This window comes from Phoxinus phoxinus (genome assembly GCF_949152265.1).
Source record: "Phoxinus phoxinus genome assembly, chromosome: 1".
NCBI lineage: Eukaryota > Metazoa > Chordata > Actinopteri > Cypriniformes > Leuciscidae > Phoxinus > Phoxinus phoxinus.
In genome coordinates this window covers 42,870,426-42,883,832 of record NC_136876.1, presented here as the reverse complement: position 1 = coordinate 42,883,832, position 13,407 = coordinate 42,870,426, and the positions used below count along the sequence as shown (strand labels likewise).

General features: G+C 42.6%; 1 protein-coding gene across 1 annotated transcript in view; it reads right to left on the bottom strand.

Annotated features, from left to right (window-relative positions):
• The window catches only part of rai1 (retinoic acid induced 1), a 58,911-nt gene that overhangs the window by 14,974 nt on the left and 30,530 nt on the right, over window positions 1-13,407 (bottom strand). The gene's annotated exons all lie outside the window — the stretch shown is intronic.

Below are 13,407 nucleotides of genomic sequence, written 5' to 3'. Positions count from 1 at the left end.
CTCTCCCTTACTGCAGCTGCAATCAATCATTATTATATTGAATCTAGGAATCTGATCCTATCCATTCCACATTTTGGTGGTTTCATCTTCTGTGATAATATGTGCAGCTACATTATTATGATGATTATTATGAATTTTCTCAAATACACGTGATGGTTTTAAAACATGCATACAAGGACCATGCAGACAAACAAACCAAGCATTTTATCATCAGTGTTTTATTAAGATAAATGATATTCAATATTGTACATGTGCAATAAGAGGATTCTATTATTGGTGTTACTCAGAATTTGTTTTCGATATGTGCTATTTGCGTATATCTTGCTCAGTAATTTGATACAGTTGGCAATGTGATATGCAGGTAATATTCTCTTCTCAGCAATGACTTCAAAGTAGCAAGTGTGTGTTTTGTGGGCATAGATGGAGGCTGTTCTATTTCTCCACTCCAGTGCTGTAGGCCTGTCGAGGGATGGCCGCCCAGTCCCATCAGACACACACATTATTCATCTCACTAGCGCACTGTCTGAAGCCATCAGGCCCAAGAGCAACGTGCTCCCCTCTTAGCACCCTCCCAAGAGGCCCCACCATCCACTACTGCTTCAGTTTTGCTTGTTTGCTGCTCTGCTTGTTTACACAGTGACCCAAATAAGACCACTCGGGATCTATGTTTTAAGCCTTTAAAAATGCATAAAATATGTGGTGAAATGTACAAACTGGCTAGAGTGAGCAAGTGACATGATGGATCTTGCTTTCCCTTTCACATATTATTGCAACTGCACAAGTGCATTAATATGTTTAAGTTATCCCACATTAAATTTGTTGCAATACAAATACGTTTTTTTTGTAGAATCATTGGCATTCAGATCATTCTGCTTGAACATATTGCATGACAGATCCACTGTGTGCAGCTGATTAAAGACTTGTGTGTGGCTATGTTGCTGACACAGCCAGAGATCTGTTGAGAGCGTGGTCTAAAAGGTACAGTAAGTTTTCTAGGTCTGCTGAGAGGGCAGAATTTGTCTCCTGGGGTACCAAATAATGACAAAGACACCCTTACTGTAGAACTTACCATGAGTGTACCAGCATGGACTGGCCCATATCCAGAATGAGTCAAAATCTACAGCAACGTGTCTCAAACTTACTTCCACAGTGCTACAAAGTAGGTGCAAATGGATGACTACTTAAAAAAGATACGTAGGTAAAAATTATATTCCTGTTACTTGATTTGTAGGTGTTGTTTGTCGTCATTCTCCTCCATGTTGTATTTGTGAAGCTTGTTGAAGCAGAAAAATAGCCTCTGGAGGGGTATGTTTAAGCCAGCTGTGAGCTCAATGAGCTTCTACGTTCTTTAAGGCAGAATTCCCCAAGAGACTTTTACTACAAAATTCACTACAAAATCATTCATTAACAGTAGTGACTGCATAAATAGTGTTCTCTCTTCTATCTGAATGTGTATTTACCTCAAATGCAGTCAATAAACGTTCTTTCTCTAGAGGCCTGTTTAACTCTCTCTTTCAGATCGAGCGTTGGACAGTCATTTGACTCAATGATGCATTTACTATGGATTTTATAGGGAATGTGGAAAGGTCTCTGGGAAATATCTAAAATACACAAATGTCTGGGTGAGATGTATTGAATGGCTAATTTTAGCATTAAATCTAAAGCAACTTTGTCCAAACTACATGTTAACTACAGTCACTTATTATGTTGAAGGCTCTATGAAGGCTGTAGACAGTGAGGCAGTATAGTTTGGAGCACAGTCAATAGCTATATTAATACAAATTCCTTTTGTTTTAGAAAAAGGTGAAGAAATACTCTCACACTGATGGATTTGAGAAATAATAAACCAATAAACAAGCTCTCTGGCATTTTCTGAATCCTTCACAAAACAGCTTAGTTCTAAGATTGAGGGGCACAATGCACAAGAAAGACAATCTGCACATAAGGAGCTTTCAACCAAAGCAAACATTAAGTCAGGAAAGAAGATGCCAAGGAAGAAGGAAAGGAGGTGGGAGTGAAGGTCAGGGAAGGGGGTCGATTCAATTTCAGCGCAGTCCGTTAAGGACATGAACTGATCTTGAGGACCAAATTTGATCTGTTTCCTGCAAGACCCGCTCACAGATATGCAAGTTAAACGCGTTTGTTTAGTTAAAACGTAATTCACAACCTGAATCCAAACTGCATCACATGCAAATATTATGTTCTAGGGATAATTTAGGGTGAAACATTTCTTATACAAGAGTGTCAGGTTTTCTAGAGATGGCTCATATTGCTTTGAATGGTTTACACTGGACTGAACGATGCTAATCAGATCGGAGGCTTTCAACTGGACTGTCTGTCTTGGCCAGGCGTGAAGTCTATCTCTCTGAGATGTCATTTTGATTGACATCACTGCGGCTTTTTACTGACCTTTGAAAGAACAGAACCATACTGAGAAACAGTAGTCTCTGGAAAATAAAGGGTTAAAGGCATTATCCGCAATGGACACCTGCAATGTGCAGAACATTTTTCTTTACAGTATTTCAAACGTTGTTGGTATGGTACACCATATGGTACACTTTGGTGTTCTATCACTTTTTTGTTTGTTTTGAAAAATATGACAGCATCATTACATTAACACAGGATAAAAATATCAAATTTTAAAGGCATCGAAAGTCTGAATCCCTTTAAAATGGTGATTTATGGCCTAAAAAGATAAAAAGACACAAACACACACACTAATTAATGACTAAAAATATGTATGTATGAAACACCACATTTTTTACACAAATTCTTGTGTATGTAAGATTATTAGTAACCATTGGCATAGTTTTAATACATTTTAGTTTTTTTTCTTTCAAATGTTAATTATAACATAAACTCACAAATCAGTTTTAAACTGCAGTTACATTTTTTTAAAGAGTTTACTCTGTACTCCATTTGTGTCAGTAGACAGTGAAAAAAAACATAAGACTGCTTATAAATCTTTTTTAGGGTTACGTAAAATCATCTCATGTGGCATTGTCCCACATAATTCAAACGCTTTTTTACTGACAGCCTCATCATTCGAAAATCACGAGTCAAAATATCCACAATGTGATGTTGCGTCTGGCTGCAGAAGCAGGCGATGCTTTTGGATGACTTGCGCAGAAGACACAAATCCCTCAATTAACCTAGAATTGCACTCAACACTTTTTCTCTTTGCTGCTGCTTCTATTACGAGGCTGCAGAGAGTGCCCTTTAAATGCTAAAACCTGCCACCGTTGGCATGACGACGCTAAGAGGAGTGAAAAAGCAAACATGCCCTCCCTGCAGTGAGGTGCCTGGTGCCCATTTCATCTGTGCCAGCGGTGCCCAAGGCATCACACCTCAGGGGTCTGAAATGAGAGCTGTTCAGAGACGGTGCTGGCTAAGGCATAGTGAGAGCCCTCTCCCTGTGATCGATTTTTAGTCCGTGCATTAGAGTGTGTGATACTAAGCGAAAGACATGGTGTGTGTGTGTGTGCAGGTAAATCAAGTCTAAAGCTCCTCTCCGAGAGCCCTAATGCCCGAATAAAACCTAAATAAGATTGAAGTGCATGTTTGCACCAGCACGATAGGCGTTAAGCTGCTTTGTGGCAGACTAAAGGAACATAAATGCTGACTGCTGATGGCGCACAACATCTCTCAATTCTCAGATGCAGAGAACGACGGATACAGCTACTGCCGGCATGTGCGCATATAACCTGGCACATAGTATCTGGGGAATTGCGACTCTACATTTGAAAAGAAAGAGCCGCTTTATATTGGGGTGCGGGGCTGATTGATATTCTTCGGCAGATCTGCGTGTGCATGAGAGGGCATTAGCAGAGCAGAGGGGTGAGATGCAGCAGATGCAGAGAGAGGGAGGTTTTGCGGCAGGTGAGACTCTAGTCTCCCAGTGCTGCGCTCCAGTGAAGCAGCGCTCAGCTTTGATCTCAGCCTCTCTCTGCTGCAGCGCTCCGCTGTGGCCGCGCTCTCGACACCCCAGCCCGCACTCACGCTCGCTGCGTTTCGTTCTCCCAGTGCATTTTCCATCCCGAAGATCGCTTACATTGATCTTTCAGACGGAATGAGAAGTCTCAAATGCTGGCGTGCCGAGGGATTATTTTCTTTGAGACAGACTTCATCAATAATGCTGGTACAGAGGCACAATGACATTACTGGCCTGAAATGCTATATGGCTTGCTGCGCTCAATAAGGGCACAGTCATTTATTTCTCCCTGTGAGGCACGCCACTTTGCGCTTGTTCCTGTTCTGTGCCTCTTCAGCTCGGCTAATTTATGATGCGAAGCGGTCGCAGTGTCACTCACGCTACCGATATCTCTTCCACACATCTTTCCTTTCTGTTTCATATCTCTGCACCACACCCCTGCTCAGTCCAATTTTTAACTACAGATTAACCTTTCTACCCTGAAGCGGAGGACAAGCTGGCTGTGACCTTGAGACGACGCTGTGTGTTGTTGCATTCAGGAGCTGCAGAGTGGTGACAGACAAAGGCCATGGTTCAAAACCAAGTAAGCTGCCTACCTAGACACATATTGGGGCTCAGTGTTTCTATGATTCCTGAAAATGCTGTCTCGAAGGCTGCTACTTAGCTCAGCTCAGTACGTGCACATTTTGATGCCAAAATATTCGGCATGAGGCTATGATGCCCAAACACGTTGTTTGCATACTGCTGACCAGATATGCAAATTTTATGCTGTTTAGGTATAGAGCTTTCTCTGGAACTATGAGATGAACATGATTTCACCAAGTACAACATGTGCCTATTTCAACATCTTTGTCGATCCTGGAACAACATTCCAATCAACCAATCACATTTTGCCATTTGTCAAGTTTAGGCTTATCATTTCCCTCTGGTTTTAGAGATATGTTATGGGTAGGGTTAGGTTTAGGGGTTGGGATAAGGTTAGGACTAAACTTTCAGACAGGAATGTTGTTCCCGGATCAATGAAATATGTTGATCCGGGAACATGCCTTGGCAAAATCACAGTGACCATGCCTATGATGTCCCAAAATGCAGAATTTACATTTGGTACCCAAATATGCTGTTCAGGTTGGCAACTCACTAGATTTTGAGACTGAGGCCCTGTCCCAAATGGCACCCTAAGCACTCGCGGTCTTTTGCTGAGTCCGCACTTTCGTGACGTAACGCCGCTTTGATTGTCGGGAATAAATCTGCTGTGGAGCCCGCATCAGTGCGCATCGAGGGTGCAAATCGACCACTTAGGGGGGCACATGAAAATGTAGGGGGACCCTTCTGAAAGCTAAAATGTGAAATGGGACACCCTACGGTCTCACAGATTTAACAGACACGCGCACGCGGCAGCCATTGTAAGTCCACAAGACCGAAAGTGCATATGAAGTGTGCCATTTGGGACAGGCCCAGAGTCCATGTTTCTCCACACACCTCAGCCCATTATGCGTTACTCCATCGCATTTTCCTTGGGGCAGCTTTCTACTCTTTAATTTCTATCAGCACCTTGTTTACCTCCCTGCCATAATCGTCAGACAGGTGGTTTTAGTGAAAGGACATATCAGTCATGGTACTCTGTCTGAGCAAAAAATCTGAACTCCTTTGAAGTTAGGCCACAAGATTTTGCCAATTTGATCTATTTTGCGTAGCATTATCTTCATTTCGGCTCACACCCCTCGGAGTGAGAACCGTCAGAGAGAGAGCCGCTCTGCTCCAGCAATGACAGCTGACATGGACTCTCACTTGGCTCTGGCTCTAAGGTTGGTGTAAATGCAGGATGAGTGATAGAACTGGCTGGAATTCAAGGTTGCCACGTCGAGGATGTGAAACAAAGGACATTATAATACAATTAAAGGGGAAAAGAAAAAATGGGTGAAAACAAATTGAAGTATACGTGACAAAGTTTGGGGGGTAGCAGAGGTATGCATGCTGGGGTCTTTTTTATTTTGCGACTGAACCTCGGGCGATTCTTGGAAGGTGCCCTTGATGTTCCCGGTCTATTCATTCTCCATGTATGTCATCCCAACTCTGCCTTATCAACCACCATCCTGTTACCTGAGGAATGAGCAGGGGAATTTTCTAGCTCTGAAAGTCCAGATGGGCTGACACTAAAAGCCTCTCATTCAGCAATCCACTGACAGTATGGATGAAATCAGAGCAGGGTGAAGGGATAGACTGCAGGCAAAGTGGGAATGAGATAGAAGACAAGGAAGGGAGGAAGGGATGGATGGTTGAATATGGAATGGAGATTGTTATTGCCAGCCAGTTTTGTCATTGATTTCCCTCCCCCCCTCTTTTCTTTTTGGCATCCTCATCTAGTGGAATCAAATTGACTCTGGAACGAGGCTCACAATGTCTTATAGAATCCTGTTTGGGATCTATTGTTTGGCTTCTTTTAGACCCTAACGCTGACCGCCTCCACACGCCTCTGTGTTTACTTCCTTCTGAACGCAAATGCACACATCCACGCAACAACATGCTCTTTGACAGAGCGCACAAGCCGTTCTATCCTGCCGAGCCTGGGGTGGGTGGTGGAGGAGAGGATTTGCTCTTTGAAAAGTGTCCACAGATTCGATTGCTCTGTCAGAAATGCTTTCTCTGATGCTCAGAGAGTCCATGGCTTTTGCGAATGAGGTCTAAGACAAAGGGACGTGCTGGCTTTAGCATATTTATTTCACACTCTTTTTAATTCTCTTGTTTTCCTTTTCTCCTGCCGTCTCTGTCTGCCCAAACCTCCTGCGCCGCTGTTTGCTAGGGGTGTGTGGTGGGGGAGTGTGGACAGGGATGGGTGAGTGAAAATGTGCCGGTGGATCTCAGCCAAGCCAGCAGAGGGCTGGGGGAGACGGGATTCTTTGTTCTTTGTTGATGAAAAGCGGCGTTGGATCTCATCTACCTCAGCCTGACATCAGGGCACTTCACAAGCAGCCAGTTCACCATGATTATATTAAACCCAGGCCCGAATTACTCCAGTCGCCCTAATTAAACTTTAATTCCCAATACCACACAAATTACCTGCAACGTAATTGAGCGAAGCGCCATGGTTTAAAGAGGACTGTGTTTTTCGACTGCTAGATAAAGGGCCTGGATGCACGGATAGACTGAAGGTCATGTCCTCCTGCTGGGAAAATGTCTCTTTCTCTCTCTCCTTTTTTTGAGTGGATGGAGGACAGTGGTGTCCGTGCTGCTTGGAAAATGGAGCAGTCAGCTGTGGCTCCTGTCTGACTCAATGTGCCCTGCACCTGGGTGAAGTCTACACAATAGCACTCCAGTTCTCTGTCTCTCATCTGCCTGTCTCATTCTGCCGCCCTCTATACCCTTTTAACGCAGTCCTTGTGCTAGTATTCTCTCTCTTTCACCAACAGATCTCATAAACATCTTCAAATTTCCTGTGCATAAATGTGCATGCGCGGTGATCTGTATTAAGAAATATAATTGATGTCATTGATTTGACATTAGGACAGCAGGGGCCGGTTGCACCAGCTGTGCGTAAGTTACAACTTAGTTTAGTTTCGACGTAAATGGACACTAAAGCCGTGTTTCCACCGAAATTTCCCGGAACAATTTGTCCCAGGAACTTTTTTTTGCCCCAGACCGGTTGCTTTCTGCGTTTACACCGCGGTCTGAAGTACCGGGAAAATTATAAACTGCGCGCAACTGCTCCTCCCAGTCTGCGACGGACAGTAATCAGTTTTGAGCGCAACATTTATAATAAGTATGGAGGAGATTCAAACTGTGCTGCAGTTGTTTGTGATGTATTGGTTTACTAACGAGGTAATTAACAAAACGGCAGAAAAGAGACGAGCACTGATACTAAAGCGTTCAGAAAGCTCGTAATGCTATAAAATTAGACGATGCGGACATTGACCGTGAGATGGCTGGGACGAACGCACAGAAAATTCCCTGTTACACAAATACGCTTAATAAAGCCTGAACCTCGTCGTCGGTCCAGCTGTATGTTTTTTTTTTCAATTAAATTCCATATTTGCAGACAGACAACTCTTACTGCATGAAGCCACGAACCGCAATAGATTTTTTTTAAATGCCGGTTAAAATAGAATGTTGCGTGGAGTCATCCAATCACAATGCGGCGTGAACACAACCAATCAGCTTGTTCAGCGGGGACTTTCGGAGGGGGAAATATTTACCCGGAACTTCATTTAGACCTAGTTCCAAAGTTCCTTACGCGGCTTAAAGGACAAGTTCGGTATTTTACACTTAAAGCCCTGTTTTCAGATCGTTTCTGATGAAATAGAATGGTTAAGTTTAAAATTTTATGTAAATGAAAGTTTCATGCGTTTTAGGAAGGATTATTCCTGTGCACCTATGCAGCCATTGTGGAGGTGGGGGGGAAAGCGAAAGAAAACGAAAATTCTCGGGACAGCAGCATCTGTCCAAATTTTAAACTTAACCGTTCTATTTCATCAGAAACGATCTGAAAACAGGGCTTTAAGTGTAAAATACCGAACTTGTCCTTTAAGTTACAACTTACGCACTACTAAATATTTTTGCTTTGGACCATTAAACTTAGTTGAAGCGTAAATCTACGTATGAACTAAATATTTATGGAAGCCTCCGATCAGGAGTAACGGTTGGAATAAAATAGCAGACAGACTGAACTGCATCAATAATCTCTTATTTTACCTGACAGACTTCAATTCTTTAGACATACTGTATATGATAATGCTGACATTTACACTTGCAGAACATTGTGTGAAAAGATTGCTTTGTTAGCAGCTCTTCAACATGAATTCGTCCTAAACAGCGCGCCGCTGTGTGCATCTGTCCCACTCCCATCGGTCCGTGTTAAGCATGCCAAATAAAATCAGTCATAATCAATAAATGTCATTTCTTATGTTTTTTTTTTGTATCAGTACTTATTTATTTATCCTTATTAATTTCGTTTCAAATACAGTGTCTGAATGTTATTTACATATAAAAACACTCATGTTATCTATGATTAAGTATCGTATTTAAAGGAAAGGTATTTTTACCATTAGTAACGGGAGTCAAAAGAAGTTAGAATGAAGGATAAACTGAAATTCACAGCATTTCAACAACTTCTGCTCACGTATTTGAAGGCTGCTATTGGATAATTGAGGGTAAATGTCATATTATGTGACTACGCATTACTTTACGGAGAGCTTACAACCTAGTAGCTACATTCAGCCTTAAGAACAAATGGTGCAACGGAATAATGTACAGAGTTACAAACTGGCGAATAGTTACTAAGCCTCTAGTGTGGACTTAACGTTCCATCGTAAGAAAAATAACTTACGAACGGCTGGCGCAACCCTACCCTGGTGTGTAAAACCTCCCTCAAGCATTTCAAGACCCATTCAAAGAGTGAGCCTTGCTTGTTTTTTCACCCTTACATCATTACAAAGAAGTGTTTTCTCAGATTTGAGCTTTGAAAGAAAAACAGATTAATATAACATGAAAACAGACACATCGAAAGTTTGTGAGCATAACTTGCTTTGCTGTTTGAGATATTTTATAAAGACCTACAACAGTGCCCCTTGTGGCAATGGTGAGAATGCAATGGCTACTTGCGTTTTAGAAATTGTGCTCTGGCGCATTCTGCAATTCAATAAAGTGTGAAATCAAATTTGCGTATTTGCGTGAAGTTTGTTTCAGGCCTTAGTCTAGCTGCTTAGGAGATTCCACTGCAATTTTTGTTAACTAGCGGCTATGAGGGTTTGTGGCTGAGATGAAGTGTGTTTATATGCTTGTTTGTGTTCAGGCCAGGGGAGGGTTGTGTGCTTGTGTGTAATAGTTTGTTCTAGGGCTATCTCTGCACATACATGTGTTCTAGGTGATAAATGTGTGTGTGGTGCATGACAGGTTGTTTTAGGATATTAACTCAGCGGCTCAGTGTATGGCTTTCAGGCTCCTGACTCACTGCTGTTTGGGTGTTTTAACCAGTAGATCATCACAGCTGAGTCTCCTTGGAGAGGTACCATCAATCTGAAGGTATTTTTACCCCAAGCAACAATCAGTAACTGTCTTCACATTATTATTTATGCGTGACTTTCATGATGCATGTCTTGGTGCCTTGAATGGTTACAGGAATTATCATTTTTGTCATCATTTACTCTGTTCTTTCAAGACCAAGTGTGACTTTTGCCCGTGGAACAAATACAAGTTCACGTTGCTCTTCTCCATAAAACAAAGGCATTGTATGACTAGTGACCATGAAGCTCTTCCGAAGCCATTTAACACCTTAACTTGTGGGAAATACCAAAAATGTATTTGTTATAACTGATAACCATTCGCTTTCCTGCATATTCAAACATGGCACGTTCCGTTATTGTATGCTTTCATTGGAAAAGAGCAGCGTGAACATTCTTCGAATGATCTCATTTTGTGATAAAGTCTTACAGGTTTGAAATGACATGAGGATGAGTAAATGATGACAGAATTTAAATGTTTTGGGGTGGTGACCTAAGCTTTTAATTCACAACAAAAATATGTGTATTCAGATCAAGTAGTCCATGCAAATCTGGTCTTGTGAATACAGCTCAGATGAAGGTCTCTTAACGGCATTGGCATTCGCCTGTGTTGGGCGCTTTGACGCGGCGCCACGCAAGAGTCATGTCTACACACACATTCTCTGACAGCTTAGAGCTTTGAGGCAGGAGAACACACTCTCCCTCACAAGATCCCCATCCTCACATATGCGAGAGAGAGAGAGAGAGAGAGAGAGAGAGAGAGAGAGAGAAGAGAGGTGGTGGGTGGGGGGAGTTGTGGCTCTGAAGCGTGAAAGCAAATGATGCCGTCGGCCTGCTAAGTCTCTCACCAGAAGGCGCAAACAGCCGTGCCTGAGAAAGCAGCTTAACATCACACGCAGGAAGTTCAGGGCCGCGGTGCGACAATGGTGCCGCTGTAGGGCGTGGAGCAGATGCAGATGCCAGCAACTAATGCAAAGACTGGCAGCAGCTACGCCGATCATCGCCGGTGCGACGAGGTGAGCGGCGCGGCGCAGACTGCGGAACTGCAGCAGGGTTTCCATTCACCCGTGGATTCAGGTGCACTCCGCCGTGTGCGTCATGAATAACTGATTGGAAGCTGGAGGCACAGCAGGTTTGAAAGCCCCCTTTCCTCGCCTGCCTGTGCCATTTGCATAGGATGCTTGATTTGCATACATATGAGGTGAAAGAAAGGACTTGTGTGCGAGAGATATGCATTCCTCCATTGAGAATAGATCGGAAAAGAGAGAAGCCTTTTCATCAATTGTCATAGGTGCCCTCCTCTCTCTGTCTATCTCACTGACCATAGCTAACACCTCAGAGAGCTCAGATGAGACCTCCATTAAAATTCTCTCTTTCTCGGTCCTGTCTGCATGAAAGAAAGGTGGTGACAGTGAAGGGAGAGAGGGAGCGGCGGGCTGACAGCATGCATGTGTGCGTGGGTGTGCGTGCTCCAGCTGGCTATGCGCTGCCTATCCGCTGCAATCCCTCAGTTCAAACGCATTGATTCGCTCTGAAGCCTCAAGTCCCCCCTACAGACACGGGCCGCGGCCACAATACCTACAGCATGGATGTGTCCCCTCCCCCAGCTCAGACATAGACGTGGTCTACAGGAAAAGCCATGGATATAAACACAGCACCCTTACAATCACACGTAAATGTGCTTTGATATATTGTGCACGGTTTTGATTCGATTCAGATGAAAATGAATCCATAAGGCATGAGAGGGAGTGTGATATTGTGAATAGTCACAACTGAAGAGTGCTGTAAGGCACAACCAAGGCGTTAATTTGTGCCAGAACAAGTCAGATACATGTTTTAGTGGATCCCCACCCTCATATGACCTCATAAATTGATGCTAAGACCTGTTCTGTGTTAATATAATATCTCCTTAAACATGTAAATCAAAAGGCAACGAAATGGCAGTCGGCGTGAAATGGAAATTCACCCAGCTTCAGTATTTTCGAAATGCATTATATTGATCTCATTGTGACCGATTCATCCATGCATGTTTATTTTTGTTTGTTTTTTCCATCTTGTAATTGCATTTAAAAATAAAAAAATCATCAGTAAAACGGCAGACTTCTCTGTTGGAATGTATGCCGGGCTTGACTGAACCAAGACCTTACCATACATTTTTTTTCCTTTCGATAATCCACTGCATATCGTATGTACGTCACAGTACGTAGAAAATATATTTCGCGACTTGTTAAAAATATATTTTATACATCGCGACTTGGGTAAAATGTGCCATCATATGTGTTGTCTGTCTCGCATCTTGGCATTTATGCATACGAACGCTTTTTGTTGAGTATGTCTTGGTATATAAATCATCAGCGGAGAAAATAATGATCCTTGCTTGCAGAATAATCTTATTTGCATATTCATTTACGCTAATGCAAGTTATTAGGACACTCACTACTACTGTGGCAATGCAATCAATGCACCTGCTATACTCAATCTAACCAACAAGCGGGCGTTGACAAAGCTGTGTGCACCGCACCGCACCGCACAGCTCCAGTTCTATCAGCTCTGTTGATTAGAGTGGGATAGGTGGGTATGTTAGGATGCTTGCTTGTAGTGTTGATTAGAAATAAACGCACTCCCTCATCTCCCAACCCCACCTGCCAACGCTACAGCATCTCACGACCAATTCGTACGAATTTTTACTAGTGATTAAAAGGTGGCTAATTCGTACGAGCTTGTACGAGTGATTAAAAGGTGGCTAATTCGTACGAATTTGTACGAGTGATTAAAAGGTGGCTAATTCGTACGAATTCGTACGACCTCACTCGTACGATTTGTCTAAACCCACGTGATGGGTAGGTTTAAGGGCGGGGTCAGGGGTAGGTCATTCGTACGAATTCATACGAATTTGGCAACTCGTAAAACATGAAATATGTACGATTTAGCAAAAACCTTACAAATTCGAACCTTACAGAGTGAGGTCGTATGAACTGGTACGAATTAGCCACCTCGTAAAATTCGTACGAATTACCGTGAGATCAGGTTGGATTTATCACCTACTCAAAACTGCTTGATCTGTTTACCAGTCCTTGTTCTGGTTCCAGTATTTACAAATGAAGCACTGAATGCACAATACAGTACAGTCTTGAGTGCCTTACCGCCTCATTTAATAAAGTTCTATATAGTATAGTGCTATATAATAAAGATATATAGATTAGTAAACTATAACAGTGAAAGGTTCTTTTGCATTATTAACTGTTACTATATCATTAGCATGTCTAAAATGACCAATCAGAAGCCATGACTGAAACTGTCCATTTTATAAATGAGTGATAATGTACTATCATGTCCTGGTCATTATCAAATAATAATTCCCAACAGGGATATCGCACGTGAAGCTGAAGGTAGCTAACATAATTAGCTTCAGATGTTGCCTGGATCCAAATACGCCCAATTTATACCCGGTGATGAACAGACTGTGAAAGGAGTAGTATGTCC